Here is an 11,898-nt window from a genome sequence, read left to right as displayed (position 1 = left end):
GGAAGGAGTCTCAGTGTCCATCGACAGATGAATGGATAAAGAAGCTGTGGTCTATGTATACAATGGAATATTACTTGGCCATTAGAAATGACAAATACCCACCATTTGCTTCAATGTGGATGAAACTGGAGGGTATTATGCTGAGTGAAGTAAGTCAATCAGAGAAGGACAAACATTATATAGTCTCATTCATTCGGGAAATATAAAAAATAGTGAAAGGGATTAAAGGATAAAGGAGAGAAAATGGGAAATATCAGTGAGGGAGACAGAACATGAGAGACATCTAACTCTGGGAGACAAACAAGGGGTAGTAGAAAGGGAGGTGGGCGGGGGGTTGGGATGACTGGGTGACGGGCACTAAGGAGGGTACTTGACGGGATGAGCACTGGGTGTTATGCTATATGTTGGCAAATTGAATTCCACTAAAAAAATATACGCACACAAAGAATTTTGGCATCTATGTTTATTAGAGGTATTATGGAGTTTTGGGGTTTTGTAATGTCTTTGGTTTTGGTATCAAAGTAATGCTAGCATCATAGAATAAATTTGGAAGCATTCCTTTCTCTTTTATTTTTTTGGAATATTTTGTAAAGGATAAGTATTAATCCTTCTTTAAATATTTAGTAGGATTAGCCTGTGAAGCCATCTGGTTTTGAACTTCTGTTTTTTGGGAGACTTTTTGATTACCAATTCAATTTTGTACTAATAACCAATCCATTTTGATTGTCTGTTTTTTATTGATTGGGTCTTGGAAGATTGTATTTTTATAGAAAATTTTTCCATTTATTCTAGTTTCTCCAATGTTTGTCATGTAGGTTTTCATAGTAGTCCCTTATACTCCTTTATTTTTCTGTGGTGTTGGGTGTTACTTCTCCTCTTTATGATTTCATTTATTAAAGTCCTCCCTCTTTTTTCTTGATGTGTCTGGCCAATGGTTTGTCAATTTTATCTTTTCAAAGAACCAGCCCTTAGTTTCATTTATCTTTTCTATTGTTTTATTTTTCAGTCTCTATTACTTTCTTTCTTCTACTAACTTTTTTTCCTTTTTCTAATTCCTTTAGGTGTAAGGTTAGATTGTTTGAGATTTTTCTTGTTTTTTTACAGTAGGCCTGTGTAGCTATAAAATTCCCTCTAGGAACTGCTCAATAACTAAAACATTTTGTTTTCATTTTCATTTGTCTCCCAGCATTTTTTAAATTTCCTCTTGGATTTCTTTCTTTACCTATTGATTATTTAGTAACATGTTGTTTAGCTTCCACTTGTTTGAGTTTTTTCCCAGTTTTTTCATTATGATTGATTTCTAGTTTCATCTGTTGTGGTCTAGAAAGATAGTTGAAATGATTTTATTCGTCTTGAATTTATTGAGAATTATTTTGTAACCCAACATGTGCTGTATCTGAAAAGAAAGTGTACTCTGCTGTCTTGGGGTAGAATATTCTATACATAACTCTTAAGTCCATCTGGTCTAATCCGTCATTCAGAGCCACTGTTTTGGGGTTGTTTTTGTTTGTTTTTTTTATTGACTTTTCTTGATCTATCCATGATCCTGGGGTGGTTATTTATTGAGGTGATGCTACATTTGGTACATAAATATTTACAACTGTTATATACCCTTGTTGGTATTATCCCTTTATATAATTTTCCTACCTTTTGTTACAGTCTTTGTTTTTAAGTCTATTTTGTCTGATATAAATATTGCTGTTTGTTGTTATTGCTTCCATTTGCATGGAATATATTTTTCCATTCCTTTATTTCCAGTCTGTATGTGTCATTAAATCTGAAACGAGTCTCTTGTAGGCAGCATGTATATGGGTCTTCATTTTTTTGTCTTTTGATTGGAGCATTTAGTTCATTTAAAGTAATTGAGTTTTTAAGATTTTTTTTTTTTATTCATGATAGACCTAGAGAGACAGAAAGAGGCAGAGACACAGGCGGAGACACAGGCAGAGGGAGAAGCAGGCTCCATGCCGGGAGCCGGACATGGGACTTAATCCCGGGACTCCAGGATCGCGCCCTGGGCCAAAGGCAGGTGCTAAACCGCTGAGCCACCTAGGTATCCCCTAAAGTAATTGTTGATAGGTACATATTTATTGCTATTTTGTTATCTTCTGGTTGTTTCTGTAGTTCTTCTCTGTTCCTTTCTTTGTCTCTTGCTTTATTCCCTTGGGATTTGAAGTTTTTTTTTTACTGTTATGTATAGATTCCTTTCTCTTTATTTTTTCTATATCTATTACAACTTTTTGTGTTTAGTTATCATATACTTCATATATAATCCCCAAGTATATAACAATCCATTTTAAGAGGATGGTCACTTAAGTTTGAACATATTTAAAAGCACTGTATTTTTCTACTTCTCCAAATTTTATGTATATGATTCCATATTTTACATCTTATTTTCTTTTTTTCAAGGTTTTACTTACTTATTTGAGAGAGTGAGCGAGAGAACATGAGCAGAGGAAGAGGGAGAAGCAGACTCCCATTACAGGGCTCAATCCCAGGACTCTGGGATCATGACGTGAGCCGAAGACAGAGGCTTAACTCACTGAGCCAACTCACTGAGCCACCTAGGTGCCCTGACATCTTATTTTCTATATCCCTTAACTAGTTATTGTAGATATAATTGATTTTACTATTCTTGCTTCCAACCTTCAACCTTAGCTTCATAAGTTATTGATCTATCTTCACTCTATGTTTCATTTTGCTAGTGAATTTTTTTTTTGCTATATTCTTACTGTACTTATAGCTCTTTATTTTTTCCCCTTTAAAAAGCCTCTTTAACATTTCTTGTAAGGTCACTTTAATGGTGATAAACTCTAAGACTCCAATTCTGAATAATAATTTTGTTGGTTAGAGTATTTTTGTCTGGCTTCCCTTTTAGCACATTGAATATACCACACCACTCCATTCTGCTCTGCAACATTTCTGCTGAAGAACCAGCTACCCCAGGAGCTCTTGGTAAGTAACTAGCTGCTTTTTGCTTGCTCTTTTTAAGATCTTACCCATTCCCCCTTTTTGAGGTTTTAATTATTACATGTCTTTGCGTGGACATCTTTGTGTTAATTTCGTTGAGTTTCCTGACCCTGAGCATCTGTTTCATTCCCCAGTAGAAGGACATTGTCAACTATCCTTTTTTTTTTTTTCCGAGTAAATTTATGCCCCGTTTGCGCTCTCTTCTCCACTTCTCTATAATGTGAATGTTACTATGCTTGATATGTTGTCCAAAAGCTCCCTTACCCTAATTCTCACTTCTTAATTTTTGTTATTCAGCTTGAGTGCTTTCCATTACCTGTCTTCAAGATCACTGATTCATTCTTCATCCTCTAGATTCCCTCTACTGTATTTTCCTTTCAGTTATTATATTCTATAGCTGTATCTCTTTAGTAAATTTATTTTTTTAAATAAATTTCTTTTTTATTGGTGTTCAATTTACCAACATACAGAATAACACCCAGTGCTCATCCCGTCAAGTGCCCCCCTCAGTGCCCGTCACCCATTCACCCTCACCCCCCCACCCTCCTCCCCTTCCACCACCCCTAGTTCGTTTCCCAGAGTTAGGAGTCTTTATGTTCTGTCTCCCTTTCTGATATTTCCCACCCATTTCTTCTCCCTTCCCTTATATTCCCTTTCACTATTATTTATATTCCCCCAAATGAATGAGAACATACACTGTTTATCCTTCTCCGATTGACTTACTTCACTCAGCATAATACCCTTCAGTTCCATCCATGTTGAAGCAAATGGTGGGTATTTGTCATTTCTAATGGCTGAGTAATATTCCATTGTATACATAAACCACATCATATTTATCCATTCATCTTTCGATGGACACCGAGGCTCCTTCCACAGTTTAGCTATTGTGGCCATTGCTGCTATAAACATCGGGGTGCAGGTATCCCGGCGTTTCATTGCATCTGTATCTTTGGGGTAAATCCCTAACAGTGCAATTGCTGGGTCGTAGGGCAGGTCTATTTTTAACTCTTTGAGGAACCTCCACACAGTTTTCCAGAGTGGCTGCACCAGTTCACATTCCCACCAACAGTGAAAGAGGGTTCCCTTTTCTCTGCATCCTCTCCACCATTTGTGGTTTCCTGCCTTGTTAATTTTCCCCATTCTCACTGGTGTGAGGTGGTATCTCATTGTGGTTTTATTTGTATTTCCCTGATGGCAAGTGATGCAGAGCATTTTCTCATGTGCTTGTTGGCCATGTCTGTGTCTTCCTCTGTGAGATTTCTGTTCATGTCTTTTGCCCACTTCATGATTGGATTGTTTGTTTCTTTGGTGTTGAGTTTAATAAGTTGAATCAGAAAAGACCCCGAATAGCCAGGGGAATTTTAAAAAAGAAAACCATATCTGGGGGCATCACAATGCCAGATTTCAGGTTGTACTACAAAGCTGTGGTCATCAAGACAGTGTGGTACTGGCACAAAAACAGACACATAGATCAATGGAACAGAATAGAGAACCCAGAAGTGAACCCTGAACTTTATGGTCAACTAATATTCGATAAAGGAGGAAAGACTATCCACTGGAAGAAAGACAGTCTCTTCAATAAATGGTGCTGGGAAAATTGGACATCCACATGCAGAAGAATGAAACTAGACCACTCTCTTTCACCATACACAAAGATAAACTCATAATGGATGAAAGATCTAAATGTGAGACAAGATTCCATCAAAATCCTAGAGGAGAACACAGGCAACACCCTTTTTGAACTCAGCCACAGTAACTTCTTGCAAGATACATCCACGAAGGCAAAAGAAACAAAAGCAAAAATGAACTATTGGGACTTCATCAAGATAAGAAGCTTTTGCACAGCAAAGGATACAGTCAACAAAACTAAAAGACAACCTACAGAATGGGAGAAGATATTTGCAAATGACGTATCAGATAAAGGGCTAGTTTCCAAGATCTTTAGTAAATTTCTGAGTTCATCTGCTCTTTCTTGGGTCCTATGAGCATCTTTTTGACCATCATTTTGAATTATTTATCTCCTTTTCTGAGGTTTTATTTTGATTACTTGGAATGATTTCCTCTGGCTCTTCCATTTGTTTGACTCTCTGTATTAGGTTAGGTCAGCTACATCTCCTGGTCTTGAAAACAGCAGCCTTATATAGAAGGTGCCCTGCAGGGTCCGGTAGGGTAATACTTTCTGGTCACCAGAACCAGGCATACTGGGGTGACTCTTGTGAGCTGGACCGGCCCCCAAAAGTTGCTATCAGCTTGCCAGTAGGTGGGGTTATCTCCCAGCACAGTTGGCTGAGAGTCTTGGCTGCAGCTGCAATAGAATCTTGGTGGGAGAGGCCAGCCTCTAGTATAGGGGGATGAGAGGCCTTGCCACTGCTGTGGACATGCTGTAGGCAGAGCTGGTTCCCTTCTCCCTTCCCTAAGGCAGGAGTTATTATGAAGGGGCACTTCTGTGGGTGGAGTGGGTAGTGCTAGTCAGGTAGATGGAAGGTGCCTAAACTGACTCCTGCAAGGCTAGGCTGAAAGAGGTTTAGAAAAATGGTACCTCCCAGTACTCCCAAAGGGAGCCCCTACAGATTTTGGCCCCTCCAGTTCTTCATGTATAATTCAAACAAACAACTGCTTCTTGGACCACATGATACAGTGTTTGTCCTTTAAGAGAGGAGTTTTTATTTCCTATAGCCCCATCAGGCACTCCCAGTGTTAAGCCCTGATGATTTTCAAGGCCAGACATTATGGGCACTCAGCTTTTTAGTGAAAGTTTCCAGGGCTGTGGGCAGCCAGTGTGGGACTTGATCCCATTGCTCCTTAGGGAGTAACTCCACACCTGTGATGTGAGTCAATACATTGGGAATTTGGTTTGTAACCATGTCCCTTCCCCTCCTCTTGTCAATGTGACTTTCTCTTGATGTTTTTGGTTGTGGAAATTTATTCTTCAGTCGCAGGTCATTCTCAGAGTGAGTTGGATTATATGCAGTTGTTGCCTCCAGGTATCCATGGGAGGAAATGAGCTCAGGATCCTTTTTATCTACCATCTTCCAGACCCATAACATCTTTTAGAAGGCCTGAACAGTTGTGGGCAAATACACAGAATCCAAAATACATACCTCAGAGAATATTTATGGACAATTAACTGATTTGGGTGCATTTACTCTTCCTTACTTATATACCTCATATTCTGTCATAACTAAGTTCTGTCAGGTAAAAGATATGTTGAAGTAGAACTAACAGTCTTTTACTCTTGAAGAAAAAAAGAGGAAGATGGTGAGTAGGAAGATTCTGAGCTCACTTCCTCATGCAGACACAAGGCTGAACTGCATATAGTATAACTCACTTGAGTAGCAGAACAACTTTTTTTTTAAGTATTTTATTTATGAGAGAGAGAGGCAGAGACACAGGCAGAGGGAGAAGCAGGCTCCACGCAGTGAGCCCGACATGGGACTCGATTCCGGGTACCCAGGATCAGGCCCTGGGTCGAAGGTGGCGCTAAACCACTGAGCCACCAGGGCTGCCCAGCAGAACAAGTTTAAAAGCACTGTACAGTTAAAGATATAAAGAAAACGCAACATCTAGAAAGGTAGGATGGACAGAGATGCAGTTGGGAAAGAAAACTGTAATGATCCACAAGCAGGAGGGATTATCACAGGTGTGGAGGTACTCCCCAAGGAATGAGGGGTTTAAGTCCCTCATTGAGCACCCTCAGTCAATGATCCCCACAACATTTGCTGCTTTGAAAATCAGCAGAGCTGATTTTCAGCAAGAGTGGAGGGCTACAGGAAAGGGGAACATACTCTTAAAGGGCCCATACACAATATTCCTCACTCTAAGACCACAGAGGCAGCAGTTTGAAAAGTGCCTCAGCTATACATGTAGAACATTTATAAACTAATTTTAAGACATGTGCTAGAGGGCCAAGGGTCCTTAGGAACTTTCTCCAGGCACAAAAATGCTGGCAGGTACTACTTTTCTTGCACTCCTTCAGCCTGACTGGCCTGACACAGGTGGAGGCCATTGTATAACATTGCATCTACCCTGCTAGCACCACTCACCCAGCTCAAGTCTTCTCTGTGGACTTACCATGGTAGGTTCTCCTACAAAGAGGATTCTCCTACAAAGAGACTACTGCCTTGCCACAGTGAGGGAAGGAGGCAGCCCTCCATACCACTAAACCTGTGGCAAGGTGTAGCCAGAAATTTCACCCAGCTGTACATACAGGTACCACTGGAGTACCTGGTCCTACTGGATAGTAGGGATTGCACTAAAATCTTCTACATAAAGCCACTAACTTTAAGTCGAGGAAAAGCTGACCTACCTAAAACATAGAAACAAGTACAGAGAGACAAAAATATAGTAGAAGGAATCAAAGTAGAGTAGATGATGCAGAACAGATCAGTGATCTGGAAGAAATCTCAAGGAGAACATGAAGGATAATATAATTCACAAAGAAGAGAAAGAAAGAAATAGAAACCTTAAAAGTAAAGAAATAATCATTGAAAACTTCCCTAAGTTGAGGAATGAAACATCAAGTTCCAGGATCCACAGAGAGCCCCAATGTCAACCCAAAAATGTCCACACCAGGACACATAACTAAGGAGACTTTTCAAAGGAGCAAGAGAAAAGCAATTACTGACCCACATGAAAATTCATATAAGGCTATAGTCTGACTCTTGAGCAAAATCTTTGGTATACTCAAAGTCTTCCCTAACCAGCAAGGTTATCATTCAGAATTGAAGAGATAATTTATCACCGTTTAAACAGCCATACATGAAACTTCTTTGAAGGGAAAAGAAAAAGCTATAGGAAGGAAAAAAATCACTGCTAAAAGCAGACATATACAAGAAGCAGATCAAAAATTTACAAAGCTAGTAAAATACAAAAATACTGATATCAATTTTATGTAAAATTAGTTAAGAGATAAAAAGATGTAAAATATGATGTTATATACATGAAACATGGAAAAGGGAATAAAAATGTAGTTCTTTTAGAACATGTTCAAACTTAAACAACAGTTCACTTTTCTATGAACTACTATATATGTACCGTGATGTTTATACATAACATCCTAACCACAAATCAAAACCTATAAAAGAAAGGAATCCATGAATGACACTAAATAATCACAAGGGAAGAAAGCAAGAGAAGAAAGGAACAAAAGAAAATGACAAAACAACCAGAAGCAATATAAGCACATACCTATCAATAATTAAATCTAAATGGACTAAATACTCCAATCAGAAGACCTAGGGAGACTGAGTGGAGGGAGGAAGGGAGGGACAGAGGGAGGGAGGGAGGGAGGAAGGAAGATAGACTCACCTATATTCTGTGTACAAGAGACCCACTTCAGACCTAAAGACAGATACAAAATGAAAGTAAAGGTATATAAAGGTATTCCATGCAAATGGAAGTGGGTGGGGGTTGGAGCCAATATAGCTATACTTATTTCAGATGTAATAGACTTTCAAAGAAAGACCATAGCAATAGACAATGGCATTAAATAAAAGGAGAAGTTAAACAAGAGGATATATTATAACAATTATAAATATCTATGCACTTAACATAGAAGCACCTGAATATATATAAAGCAAATATTAACAGACATAATGGGAGAAATTAACCATAAATACTCTAATAGTAGAAAACTTTAACACTCCACTTACATTAATGGATAGATCATCCACACAGAAAATCAATAAGGAAGCAGTGGCTTTAAATGACACATTAGACCAGATGAACTTAATATACAGAACACTGCACCAAAAAATAGCAGAATACATATTCAAGTGCACATAAAACATTCTCCAGGATAGACCATGTGTAGGAACACAAATTTCAATAAATTCAAAAAAATTGAAATTATATCAAACATTTTTTCCAAACATAACGATACGAAACTAGAAAAAACACCAATACGTGGGAGCTAAACAAGATGCTACTAAACAACCAATGGGTTAATGGAGAAGGCAAAAAGGAAATAAACTCCAGCACACAAATAAAACTGGACTAGAAACATGATGGTCAAAAATCTTTGGGACATAACAAAATGGGATGTTTATGACAAAAGAGATCTATGTCAAAAACAAGAAATATCTCAATCTAACATAACTTTTTTTTTTTTTAATTTATGATAGTCACACAGAGAGAGAGGCAGAGACACAGGCAGAGAGAGAAGCAGGCTCCATGCACCGGGAGCCCGACGTGGGACTCGATCCCGGGTCTCCAGGATTGCGCCCTGGGCCAAAGGCAGGCGCTACACCGCAGCGCCACCCAGGGATCCCTCTAATATAACTCTTAAAAACAAAACCCAAAATTAATAATGGGAAGGAAATAACAATAAAAAGATAAAACAGTTACTTGAAAAGAGAAAACTGATAAACTTTTCATCAGACACATCAAGAAAAAGAGGACTCAAATAGTATAAATGAAAGACAATAAAAACTAACAGCACAAAAATAAGGAACTGCTATGAGCAGTTTTGGGAAACATAGAAGAAAAGGTTAAATTCTGGAAACATACAGTATTCTAAGATAGAATCAGAAAGAAATAGAAAATTGGAACACTGATTACTTTTGATGAAATTGAGCTGGTAATCAAAAATTCTCTCAACAAAATTCTCTCTCCAGAACCAGATGGATTCACGGGAGAATTCTATCAAACATTTAAAGAAGACATAATATCTATACTTTTCAAACTATTTCAAAAAATAGAAATGGAAGGTAAACTACCAAATTCATTTTATGAGGCCAACATTACCTGATACCAAAATCAAAGACACAACAAAAAAAATATAAGCCAATATTCCTGATGAACATAGCTGCAAAAATCCTCAACAAAATATTCGTAAACCATATTCACAAACATTAAGATTTTCACTCCCTATGTTTAACTGAGATTTATTCCAAGGACGGTTCAATACAGCAAATCATCAATGTGATATACCATATTAACAAAATGGAAGATAAAAACCATATCATCGAGGAGCCTGAGTGGCTCAGTTGGTAAAGAGTCTGACTCTTGATTTCAGCTCATGATCTCAAGGTTGTGAGATGGTGCCCCACACTGGGCTCCATGCTGAGCACGGAGGCTGCTTAAGATTCTGTCTCCCCCTCTTATGATACCCCTCCTCTACCACTTCCACTCTTAAAAAAAATCCATGTGATTATCTCAAGAGATGTAGATAAAGCACCTGACAAAATTCAACATTCATTCATTATAAAAATGCTCAACAAAGTGGGTTTAGAGGGAATATACTTCAACATAATAAAGGCAGTACATGACAGATACTCAGCTAATATCACACTCACTGTTGACAAACTAAAGACTTTCCTCTAAAATCAGGAACAAGACAAGGATGACCAGTCTCTTTTATTCAACATACTACTGGAAGTACTAGCTGCAACAACTAGAGAGGAATAAGAATAAAAGTTATCTAAACTGGTAAGGAAGAAGCAAAATTGCCACTATTTCTAGATGACATGATACCATGCATAGAAACCCTAAAGATTTCAACAGACTATTAAAATAAGTGAATTCATCAAAATTGAGGATACAAAATTAATATATAGAAATCTGCATATCTATACACTGATAACAAACTAGCAGAAAATTTAAGAATATAATCCCAGTTATAATTGCATTTAAAAAGAATAAAATACCTAGGAAAAGTGAATATTGTTAAATTGTGCATTCTACCCAAAGCAATCTATAGGTTCCATGCAATCCTGATCAAAATACCCATAGTTTTTTTCACAGAGCTAGAACATACAATCCTAAAATTTGCATGGAACCACAAAAGTCCCCAAATTGCAAAGGCAGTTTTGAGAAACAACAAAGTACCAGAATTTCATATTTTAAGATGTACTACAAAGCTAGAGTAGTCAAAATAGTACAGTAGTGGCACAAATATAAACACATATCAAGGGGACAGGATATAGGCCCCCAAAATCTACACTTTTATGGTCCACGAATCTATGAAAAAGGAGGCAAGACTATACAATGGAGGAAGCTTAGTCTTTTCAATAAATGGTGTTGGGAAAACTGGGCCACCTTCTTACACCATACACAAAAATAAACTCAAAATGGATTAAAGACCTAATTGTAAGATTTGAAACCATAAAACATCTTAAACAAAATAAATAACCTAGACATCAGCCTTAGCAACATTTTATGGATATGTCTCCTCAGGTAAGGGAAACACAGGAAAAATAAACTACTGGGACTATGCCAAACCAGAAAGATTTTGCCCAGTGATAGAAATTATCGACAAAATGAAAAGGAACGAATTCAATGGGAGAAGATATTTACAAGTGATATATCCTATAAAGTGTTAATATTCAAAATAAAGACTCACACAATACCAAAAATAATAATCTAATTCAAAAATGAGCAGAGGGGGCACCTGGGTGGCTCAGTTAGTTAAGTGTCTGCCTTCAGCTCAGGTCATGATCCCAAGGTCCTGGGATTGAGCTCCATGTCAGGCTCTCCCTGCTTAGCAGGCAGTCTGTTTCTCCCCCTCTCTCTGCCCCCTCCCTCCACCCGTGAAAGTGCATGTTCACATGCACTCTCTTTATCAAATAAAATGTTTAAAAAAATTAAAAGAATGGGCAGAGAACCTGAATGACACTTTTCAAAGAGGACATACGGATGGCCAATGGACACAGGAAAAGATGCTCAAAATCACTAATCATCAGGGAAAGGCATCAAAACCACAAGGAGATTCACCTCACACCTATGGCTAGTATCAAAATGGCTAGTATCAAAAAGACAAGAAATAACAAGTGTTGGCAAAGATGTGAAGAAAAAGGGACTCTTGTGCACTGTTGGTGAGACTGTAAGTTGGGTACATCCACTATGCCAAACAGTAGGCAGACTCCTTGAGAGTTAGAAATAACAGTCAGCAATTCCACTTCTGAGTATTTACCTGTAGAAAATGAAAAC

At 37.9% G+C, this 11,898-nt stretch overlaps 1 long non-coding RNA gene across 1 annotated transcript in view; it reads left to right on the top strand.

Annotated features, from left to right (window-relative positions):
* Positions 1 to 2,423: 2,423 nt before the first annotated feature.
* Positions 2,424 to 11,898, top strand: part of LOC140631003 (uncharacterized) — a 43,393-nt gene continuing 33,918 nt past the window's right edge. Inside the window, exons 1-2 of the long non-coding RNA XR_012028656.1 lie at positions 2,424 to 2,568; positions 2,879 to 2,955. This is a non-coding gene — a long non-coding RNA (uncharacterized lncRNA). The remainder of the gene's footprint in view (positions 2,569 to 2,878; positions 2,956 to 11,898) is intronic.

This window comes from Canis lupus, chromosome 3 (genome assembly GCF_048164855.1).
Source record: "Canis lupus baileyi chromosome 3, mCanLup2.hap1, whole genome shotgun sequence".
NCBI classification, from domain to species: Eukaryota; Metazoa; Chordata; class Mammalia; order Carnivora; family Canidae; genus Canis; species Canis lupus.
Note: the sequence above shows the minus strand (reverse complement) of the source record. Positions and strands in the feature narration are given on the sequence as shown.